General features: G+C 48.8%; 1 protein-coding gene across 1 annotated transcript in view; it reads right to left on the bottom strand.

Moving 5' to 3' along the window:
* LOC141162639 (uncharacterized) overlaps positions 1 to 9,024 on the bottom strand; it is a 35,124-nt gene extending 26,100 nt beyond the window's left edge. Inside the window, exon 1 of the mRNA XM_073648931.1 lies at positions 9,001 to 9,024. The gene's annotated coding sequence lies outside the window, so the exon portion shown is untranslated. The remainder of the gene's footprint in view (positions 1 to 9,000) is intronic.
* Positions 9,025 to 9,788: the final 764 nt, after the last annotated feature.

Consider the following 9,788-nt stretch of genomic DNA (forward strand, 5'->3'; position numbering starts at 1 on the left):
TCTCCTCCTCATCTCTGTCTAAAACCCTACCCGTCCTCTCCACAGTGCTGCATCATCCTACATCTCCTCCTCATATCTGTCTACCACCCTACCCGTCCTCTCCACAGTGCTGCACCGCCCACATCTCCTTCTCATCCCTATCTACCACCCTACCTGTCCTCTCCACAGTGCTGCTTCACCCTACATCTCCTCCCTCATCTCTGTCTACCACCCTACCCGTTCTCTCCACCGTGCTGCACCACCCTAAATCTCCTCCTCATCTCTGTCTACCATCCTACCCGTCCTCTCCACATTGCTGAACCACACTACATCTATCTTTATCTCCATCTATCACCTTACACGTCCTCTCCACAGTGCTCCTACATCTCCTCCTCATCTCTGTTTACCACCTCCCTGTCCTCTCCACAGAGCTGCACCGCCCTACATCTCCTCCTCATCTCTGTCTACCACCTACCCGTCGTCTCCACAATTCTGCACCACCCTACATCTCCTCCTCACCTCTGTCTACCACGTGCCCATCCTCTCCACAGTGCTGCACTGTCTTTTATCTCCTCTTCATCTGTCTACCACGTACCTGTCTTCTCCACAGTGCTGCACCACCCTACATATTCTCCTTATTTTTGTTTTTTACCCTACCTGTCCTTTTCACAGTGCTGCACTGCCATACATCTCCTCCTCATCTCTGTCTACCACCTCCCTGTCCTCTCCACAGTTCTGTTCCATCCTACAACTTCTGCTCATCTGTGTCTACCACCCTTCCAGTCCTTCCCACAGTGCTACATCGCCCTACATCTCCTCCTCATCTCTTTCTACCAGCTACCCATCCTCTCCACAGTGCTGCATCGCCCTTCATCTCCTCCTCATCTCTGTCTACCACCTACCTGTCCTCTCCACAGTGCTGCACCGCCCTACATCTCCTCCTCATCTCTTTCTACCACCCTACCTGTCCTCTCCACAGTGCTGCATCACCCTACATCTCCTCCCTCATCTCTGTCTACCACCCTACCCGTTCTCTCCACCGTGCTGCACCACCCTAAATCTCCTCCTCATCTCTGTCTACCATCCTACCCGTCCTCTCCACATTGCTGAACCACACTACATCTATCTTTATCTCCATCTATCACCTTACACGTCCTCTCCACAGTGCTCCTACATCTCCTCCTCATCTCTGTTTACCACCTCCCTGTCCTCTCCACAGAGCTGCACCGCCCTACATCTCCTCCTCATCTCTGTCTACCATCTACCCATCCTCTCCACAGTGCTGCATTGCCCTACATCTCCTTCTCATCTCTGTCTACCACCTACCCGTCGTCTCCACAATTCTGCACCACCCTACATCTCCTCCTCACCTCTGTCTACCACGTGCCCATCCTCTCCAAAGTGCTGCACTGTCTTTTATCTCCTCTTCATCTGTCTACCACGTACCTGTCTTCTCCACAGTGCTAAACCGCCCAACATATTCTACTTATTTTTGTTTTTAACCCTACCTGTCCTTTTCACAGTGCTGCACTGCCATACATCTCCTCCTCATCTCTGTCTACCACCTCCCTGTCCTCTCCACAGTTCTGTTCCATCCTACAACTTCTGCTCATCTGTGTCTACCACCCTTCCAGTCCTTCCCACAGTGCTACATCGCCCTACATCTCCTCCTCATCTCTTTCTACCAGCTACCCATCCTCTCCACAGTGCTGCATCGCCCTTCATCTCCTCCTCATCTCTGTCTACCACCTACCTGTCCTCTCCACAGTGCTGCACCGCCCTACATCTCCTCCTCATCTCTTTCTACCACCCTACCTGTCCTCTCCACAGTGCTGCATCACCCTACATCTCCTCCCTCATCTCTGTCTACCAACCTACCTGTCCTCTCCACCGTGCTGCACTGCCCTACATCTCCTCCTTACCTCTGTCTACCACATACCCGTCCTCTGCACAGGGCTGCACCATCTTGCATTTCCTCCTTATTCTTGTTTTTTACACTTCCTGTCCTTTCCACAGTGCTGCGCCGCCCTACATCTTCTCCTCACCTCTGTCTACCACGTACCCATCCTCTCCACAGTGCTTCACTGCACTAAATCTCATGTAGGTCTTCCACCCTATCAATACTCTCCACAGTGCTGCACCGTCCTACATATCCTCCTCATCTCTATCTACCACCTACCCATCCTCTCCACATTGCTGCACTACCCTACATCTCCTCCTCACCTCTGTCTACCACGTACCCATCCTCTCCACAGTACTTTAACACCCTACATCTTTTCTTCATCTCTGTATACCACTTACTCGTCCTCTCCAGTGTTGCATCACCCTACATCTCGTCCCTCATCTCTGTCTACCACCCTACCCGTCTTCTCCACAGTGCTGCATCACCCTACATCTTTCCTCTTCTCTGTCTACCACTGTCCTATGCTCTCCACAGTGCTGCACCACCCTTTATCTCCTTCTCATCTCTGTTTACAACTCTACCTGTCCTCTCCACAGTGCTGTACCACCCTACATCTTCCCTTCATCTCTGTCTACCACCTACCCATCCATCCATACAGCTTAACATCTTTATCAGCCAAATGATTCGATTTGTTAAGCCAAGAGAAATACACTATTATCTTTGTATTGACTTGTAGATGTATGTGTATTTCTGTGGCTGGTGAAGAAGGACATACGATTATTTGTATAACCCTGAATGTTGTCTTCTCTTTGATTCTGAAACAATGATGTTTATTTACAAGAGCCCCTGCAATACCAACTATGTAAATTGATTAGATCAGACTATGAGAACTGAGCCTTGTGAGTAATGCCCTCGCTAACACCTTGACCCATGAATGTGTACTTAAAAAGGAAATATGCTTCTGTAGAAGTCAGACTGAAAAGAGACTTTACAAGGAGAATCAAAGATCAGAGTTTCTTCAAGACCATCTGACTAGCCCAGGGGGATGGGGATGACTCGGTACCCGGGCCTTTTGCCTTTAGGGATGCCGCGGTGGTCGGCTCCCGGGCCCATACCCTGGGGTCGCTCCTTTAAAAAGGGTGGATATTTGTTAATTTTAAGAAAGAGTTCGTGACGCCACCTGTGTCTTCTGGTGAGGATCACCAGCGCTGCGCAGTCCACTGAGGCCGGTGATAAGGCAGCTTGATGGTATAGCTCCCCACAGGTGGAGCTAGGCCTCAGGGCAGCGTATAAAGGGATATGCAGGACAGGCGAGACCCAGCCGGGTCTGAGCAAGAACAGGGACAGACACGATAGTCACTTCAGTACCTTTTACTGATGGAAATTCAGGCACTTCCTGGAGCACTGTAGGGTGAAGGGTGCACATCCTCTCCAATGAGCGGGTTTTGGGCCTCCTGTTTCTTGCCTCTACGTAGTAAGTTTCTGACCTGCCTGGAGCTAGGCCTAACTTTATCTCTGTCCTGCGCTGGCTGACCTTGTGGTAGGGCCTTTTCTTGGAGAACATGCACCTTAGCTGCGGGCCTATGTGTCTCCTGGCTCTGTTACGTATCAGCACTTTAGCGATCCTGGGACTTGTAGTTCTCCAGGGATTCCGGTTATATCTTACTGGGTCATAGAGATCCCGGTAAACTTCGGACCTGGTGTCCGGTAAATGCTTCTTCGGGGTGAGCCAGTTAAGCTCTTCTGCCCCCTAGGTACTAACTCTCCACTCACCTTCGGCCTACTCGGGCCCTCACTAGGCTACTCACACTAACGGCAGCTTGCCGTGCTTCACTGATCTTATGGCGCCGGCACACCTAAAGCTCACTGCTCTGAGCTACAACTGAGTCTGGCCTGTGCTCCACTGCAGACTAACCTCTCTCAGGCTTCTTGACTGCAGGAACTCTCTCAACAAGTTTGCTCTCTGTCGACTCCAGTCTAGAGTAACTGCTGCCTGGCTCCACCTTCCCTATTTATCTATCCCTAACGGGCTCCCTCTGCTGGTATGAGGTGGAAGGTGGAGATGTGTGAATGGTTATGGGGGCCTCTTGTGGAGGAATCCATCAATGCACTCTTCCAGGATCTGTGATACCAAGCGCAGCTGGGCGTCACACATCAGCTTGGAAGTATGGCTTTAACCAAAAAGACACGGATTTGGATTCTTCATCATTCTAGCCTAAGGATATATAGCCCTGACTGGAAAGATACAGATCTGTTCCATTGACCATCAAAGAGCCCATGGATACATTTAGGGAGACCAGGTTTGGAGAATGAAGTCACCTGGCCCCATGGATATGTTGTTTGGGGTTTGCCAGGTGGGAGTCTCCGGTTGCCTGGAACCCATGGAGACATTTGGAAAAGCCAGATTGGGACCAGTCGGTCATCTGGCACAATGGAAACTTTCGGAGAGGCTAGGGTGGGATCCTTGGGTCTCCTGGCCTTGTACCTGCTAGCTTCCTAAGCTTGCCACTACATTCTCTCTGTGGGAGCCCGCCGGAAGCAGGGGGCCACTGGTTGAGGTAGTTGGCCCTAGAAGTCCCAAAGTCACAGCTGTTCTATCCCAGGCAAGCCAGCGGAAGGGTGAGTACTGTGTAATGTTGTACCATCTTGGGTATTTTGCTGGGACTGTTCTATGTGTTTATTTTCTGTTTTGTGGTTCAATAAAGTATTGCCGCACTGTTTTACCCTCACCCTGTGTTGTCTGAGTAGTATCACGCCAATGGAAGACCCCGGGTCTTTACACCCGTCCTCTCCACAGTGCTGCTCCTCCCACCATCTCCTCCTCACCTCTATCTACCACCTAACCGTCCTCTCCAGTGTTGCACCACCCAACATTTCCTCCTCATCTCTATTACCACCTACCTGTCCTCTCCACAGTGCTGCACCGCCCTACATCTCCTCCTCATCTCTTTCTACCACCCTACCTGTCCTCTCCACAGTGCTGCATCACCCTACATCTCCTCCCTCATCTCTGTCTACCAACCTACCTGTCCTCTCCACCGTGCTGCACTGCCCTACATCTCCTCCTTACCTCTGTCTACCACATACCCGTCCTCTGCACAGGGCTGCACCATCTTGCATTTCCTCCTTATTCTTGTTTTTTACACTTCCTGTCCTTTCCACAGTGCTGCGCCACCCTACATCTTCTCCTCACCTCTGTCTACCACGTACCCATCCTCTCCACAGTGCTTCACTGCACTACATCTCATGTAGGTCTTCCACCCTATCAATACTCTCCACAGTGCTGCACCGTCCTACATCTCCTCCTCATCTCTATCTACCACCTACCCATCCTCTCCACATTGCTGCACTACCCTACATCTCCTCCTCACCTCTGTCTACCACGTACCCATCCTCTCCACAGTACTTTAACACCCTACATCTTTTCCTCATCTCTGTATACCACTTACTCGTCCTCTCCAGTGTTGCATCACCCTACATCTCGTCCCTCATCTCTGTCTACCACCCTACCCGTCTTCTCCACAGTGCTGCATCACCCTACATCTTTCCTCTTCTCTGTCTACCACTGTCCTATGCTCTCCACAGTGCTGCACCACCCTTTATCTCCTTCTCATCTCTGTTTACAACTCTACCTGTCCTCTCCACAGTGCTGTACCACCCTACATCTTCCCTTCATCTCTGTCTACCACCTACCCATCCATCCATACAGCTTAACATCTTTATCAGCCAGATGATTCGATTTGTTAAGCCAAGAGAAATACACTATTATCTTTGTATTGACTTGTAGATGTATGTGTATTTCTGTGGCTGGTGAAGAAGGACATACGATTATTTGTATAACCCTGAATGTTGTCTTCTCTTTGATTCTGAAACAATGATGTTTATTTACAAGAGCCCCTGCAATACCAACTATGTAAATTGATTAGATCAGACTATGAGAACTGAGCCTTGTGAGTAATGCCCTCGCTAACACCTTGACCCATGAATGTGTACTTAAAAAGGAAATATGCTTCTGTAGAAGTCAGACTGAAAAGAGACTTTACAAGGAGAATCAAAGATCAGAGTTTCTTCAAGACCATCTGACTAGCCCAGGGGGATGGGGATGACTCGGTACCCGGGCCTTTTGCCTTTAGGGATGTCGCGGTGGTCGGCTCCCGGGCCCATACCCTGGGGTCGCTCCTTTAAAAAGGGTGGATATTTGTTAATTTTAAGAAAGAGTTTGTGACGCCACCTGTGGCTTCTGGTGAGGATCACCAGCGCTGCGCAGTCCACTGAGGCCGGTGATAAGGCAGCTTGATGGTATAGCTCCCCACAGGTGGAGCTAGGCCTCAGGGCAGCGTATAAAGGGATATGCAGGACAGGCGAGACCCAGCCGGGTCTGAGCAAGAACAGGGACAGACACGATAGTCACTTCAGTACCTTTTACTGATGGAAATTCAGGCACTTCCTGGAGCACTGTAGGGTGAAGGGTGCACATCCTCTCCAATGAGCGGGTTTTGGGCCTCCTGTTTCTTGCCTCTACGTAGTAAGTTTCTGACCTGCCTGGAGCTAGGCCTAACTTTATCTCTGTCCTGCGCTGGCTGACCTTGTGGTAGGGCCTTTTCTTGGAGTACATGCACCTTAGCTGTGGGCCTATGTGTCTCCTGGCTCTGTTACGTATCAGCACTTTAGCGATCTTGGGACTTGTAGTTCTCCAGGGATTCCGGTTATATCTTACTGGGTCATAGAGATCCCGGTAAACTTCGGACCTGGTGTCCGGTAAATGCTTCTTCGGGGTGAGCCAGTTAAGCTCCTCTGCCCCCTAGGTACTAACTCTCCACTCGCCTTCGGCCTACTCGGGCCCTCACTAGGCTACTCACACTAACGGCAGCTTACCGTGCTTCACTGATCTTATGGCGCCGGCACACCTAAAGCTCACTGCTCTGAGCTACAACTGAGTCTGGCCTGTGCTCCACTGCAGACTAACCTCTCTCAGGCTTCTTGACTGCAGGAACTCTCTCAACAGGTTTGCTCTCTGTCGACTCCAGTCTAGAGTAACTTCTGCCCGGCTCCACCTTCCCTATTTATCTATCCCTAACGGGCTCCCTCTGCTGGTATGAGGTGGAAGGTGGAGATGTGTGAATGGTTATGGGGGCCTCTTGTGGAGAAATCCATCAATGCACTCTTCCAGGATCTGTGATACCAAGCACAGCTGGGCGTCACACATCAGCTTGGAAGTATGGCTTTAACCAAAAAGACACGGATTTGGATTCTTCATCATTCTAGCCTAAGGATTTATAGCCCTGACTGGAAAGATACAGATCTGTTCCATTGACCATCAAAGAGCCCATGGATACATTTAGGGAGACCAGGTTTGGAGAATGAAGTCACCTGGCCCCATGGATATGTTGTTTGGGGTTTGCCAGGTGGGAGTCTCCGGTTGCCTGGAACCCATGGAGACATTTGGAAAAGCCAGATTGGGACCAGTCGGTCATCTGGCACAATGGAAACTTTCGGAGAGGCTAGGGTGGGATCCTTGGGTCTCCTGGCCTTGTACCTGCTAGCTTCCTAAGCTTGCCACTACATTCTCTCTGTGGGAGCCCGCCGGAAGCAGGGGGCCACTGGTTGAGGTAGTTGGCCCTAGAAGTCCCAAAGTCACAGCTGTTCTATCCCAGGCAAGCCAGCGGAAGGGTGAGTACTGTGTAATGTTGTACCATCTTGGGTATTTTGCTGGGACTGTTCTATGTGTTTATTTTCTGTTTTGTGGTTCAATAAAGTATTGCCGCACTGTTTTACCCTCACCCTGTGTTGTCTGAGTAGTATCACGCCAATGGAAGACCCCGGGTCTTTACACCCGTCCTCTCCACAGTGCTGCTCCTCCCACCATCTCCTCCTCACCTCTATCTACCACCTAACCATCCTCTCCAGTATTGCACCACCCAACATTTCCTCCTCATCTCTATTACCACCTACCTGTCCTCTCCACAGTGCTGCACTGCCCTATACCATGAATATTAATTTTAATTTCATTTTACATTTCTTATGCTCTGGGGTTTGGAGAGAGCTCTGGGTATAATACGAAATACTCAATTCACATGGAATAACAAATTACATTTTCGAGGCAAAATTTGATCAATCTGACAAATCCAAATCATGTCTGATCTGCCCATCTCTAATTAAAAATTGTCAGGGGCTACAGGTTTGAGATCCGCATAATGCCAATTTATGCTGTGGATGTAGGTGTAAAAAAAACACTGCAAGTATCAATGCAGGATCTCCAAGTGTATATGCAATAATGGGGATCAGAGAAGAGAAGTTCTCAACTTGGTGGAAATGTGCACCCTGCTACAACCTTGCACCGTCGGAAAGGTAGTGCAATCTGCAAAAAAACATATCACATATTAAATGTGATTGCAAAGGAAGAAGTTATGGTGGTGCTCTAAAGTTAGCAACTGGTGGTGTGAAGGGTGCACACACCCATCTGACGAAGGCTCTGGAACTGAAAACCAGTTTGTGCTTTGAAGACTTCAATAAAGGTGTCTCAATACTTGTTATGTCAGCACCTTCCTTACCTGGCGGAGCAACAGCATTCTTCAACGACAAAAATTATATTGGGTGTGATGACATTCAGCAGAGAAGATCACACAGGGTTAACACCGTCCTCATGTAAAAGTCATAGATGACAATGATGATAAACTTAATAAGGGCCAATTCCTACGGTAGCCATGTGTGGCTCAGAGATCCTGGGCGGTGGACGGGGTATAGGGTAAATATACAAGGAGCTTAGGACACGATGAGCAGAGGGGACACTATGAGGTCTGATCTCTGCAGAATAAAAGCGGCACAGTCATATAGAAATATCATCGGGGAAATCTGCCCACAACTTAGAGACCTGCCAGCCGAGAATCAGAGCTGAAAACCAAGCAAAGACTGGAACTACCACCTCAGCCTCTCGTCAGATTCTGTGGACCTTCCAGCCCCGGGGTCCACAGTGGGGGTTCTGGACAATGCAGAAATTCAGTGGGGGGCACAGACTGGAGATCACATCACCCACCCCACATATAGGAATTCTCTGCCCTGAGAAGGTGGCACCAAACCCTCTATTTACCCCCTTTATCCCTCTTTCAGCATCATCTTACCTGCTTGCTTCCTCGTCAGGTAACAAAGTAAAAGTGAAAGAATTTCATCGTCCACTTGATGCTGAAGTTTTTTTTTTTTTTAAGTCGATCAGTTTCGTATTCTGGGAAGAAGTTGGTTTTGGCTTTACAGCGACGATTTATTTGCAAACTTTTCTTTTAAGCTTTTCACAAGTTTTAATAATGAGCAAAAATGATCACACTGATAAACTAGACAGCGGTGAGGAGCCCTGAGGTGCATAAATGTGAAAGCAGCTGCAAAACATACAAGTGGCAAGAAAATGGACCCCAAAAGTATTAAATGCCCGACATCAAATTCAGTCACTTTACGCTGGTCCATGCAGGTTGTGGTCATTACCGCTGGCATCAATCTAGGCAGAGAGTCATTTAACCCTTAAAAAAGGCCAGTTACTTATTCTAATCTGTGATAACTCTTCTGCCCAGAATTAATCGGGCCAGTCTGGAGTGACCTGAGATTGATGCAAGACATCCTTATTTGTGAGCTGGGGTGTGAGACCATTGGCTCAAAGTCATTTAACCATTTTGATAACACTTTTTGGTCTCCAATTTAATGTCCATATTTTTGCAAACTTTTTGCTCATTATTAAACTTGTAAAAAAAAAAACAAAGAAAAATTTGCAAATAAGAAACTACTGAGTTGGAAATCAACTTGTTTTGGAGGTTTGCTAAAGACTTGTGATTTGTATGACGTGTGTGGCTTTCTATACTTACAGTGGGTACGGAAAGTATTCAGACCCCTTTAAATGTTTCACTCTTTGTTTCATTGCAGC

The sequence above is a fragment of the Phyllobates terribilis genome, unplaced genomic scaffold (assembly GCF_046119375.1).
Source record: "Phyllobates terribilis strain yellow unplaced genomic scaffold, ASM4611937v1 Scaffold_9__5_contigs__length_417890890, whole genome shotgun sequence".
NCBI classification, from domain to species: Eukaryota; Metazoa; Chordata; class Amphibia; order Anura; family Dendrobatidae; genus Phyllobates; species Phyllobates terribilis.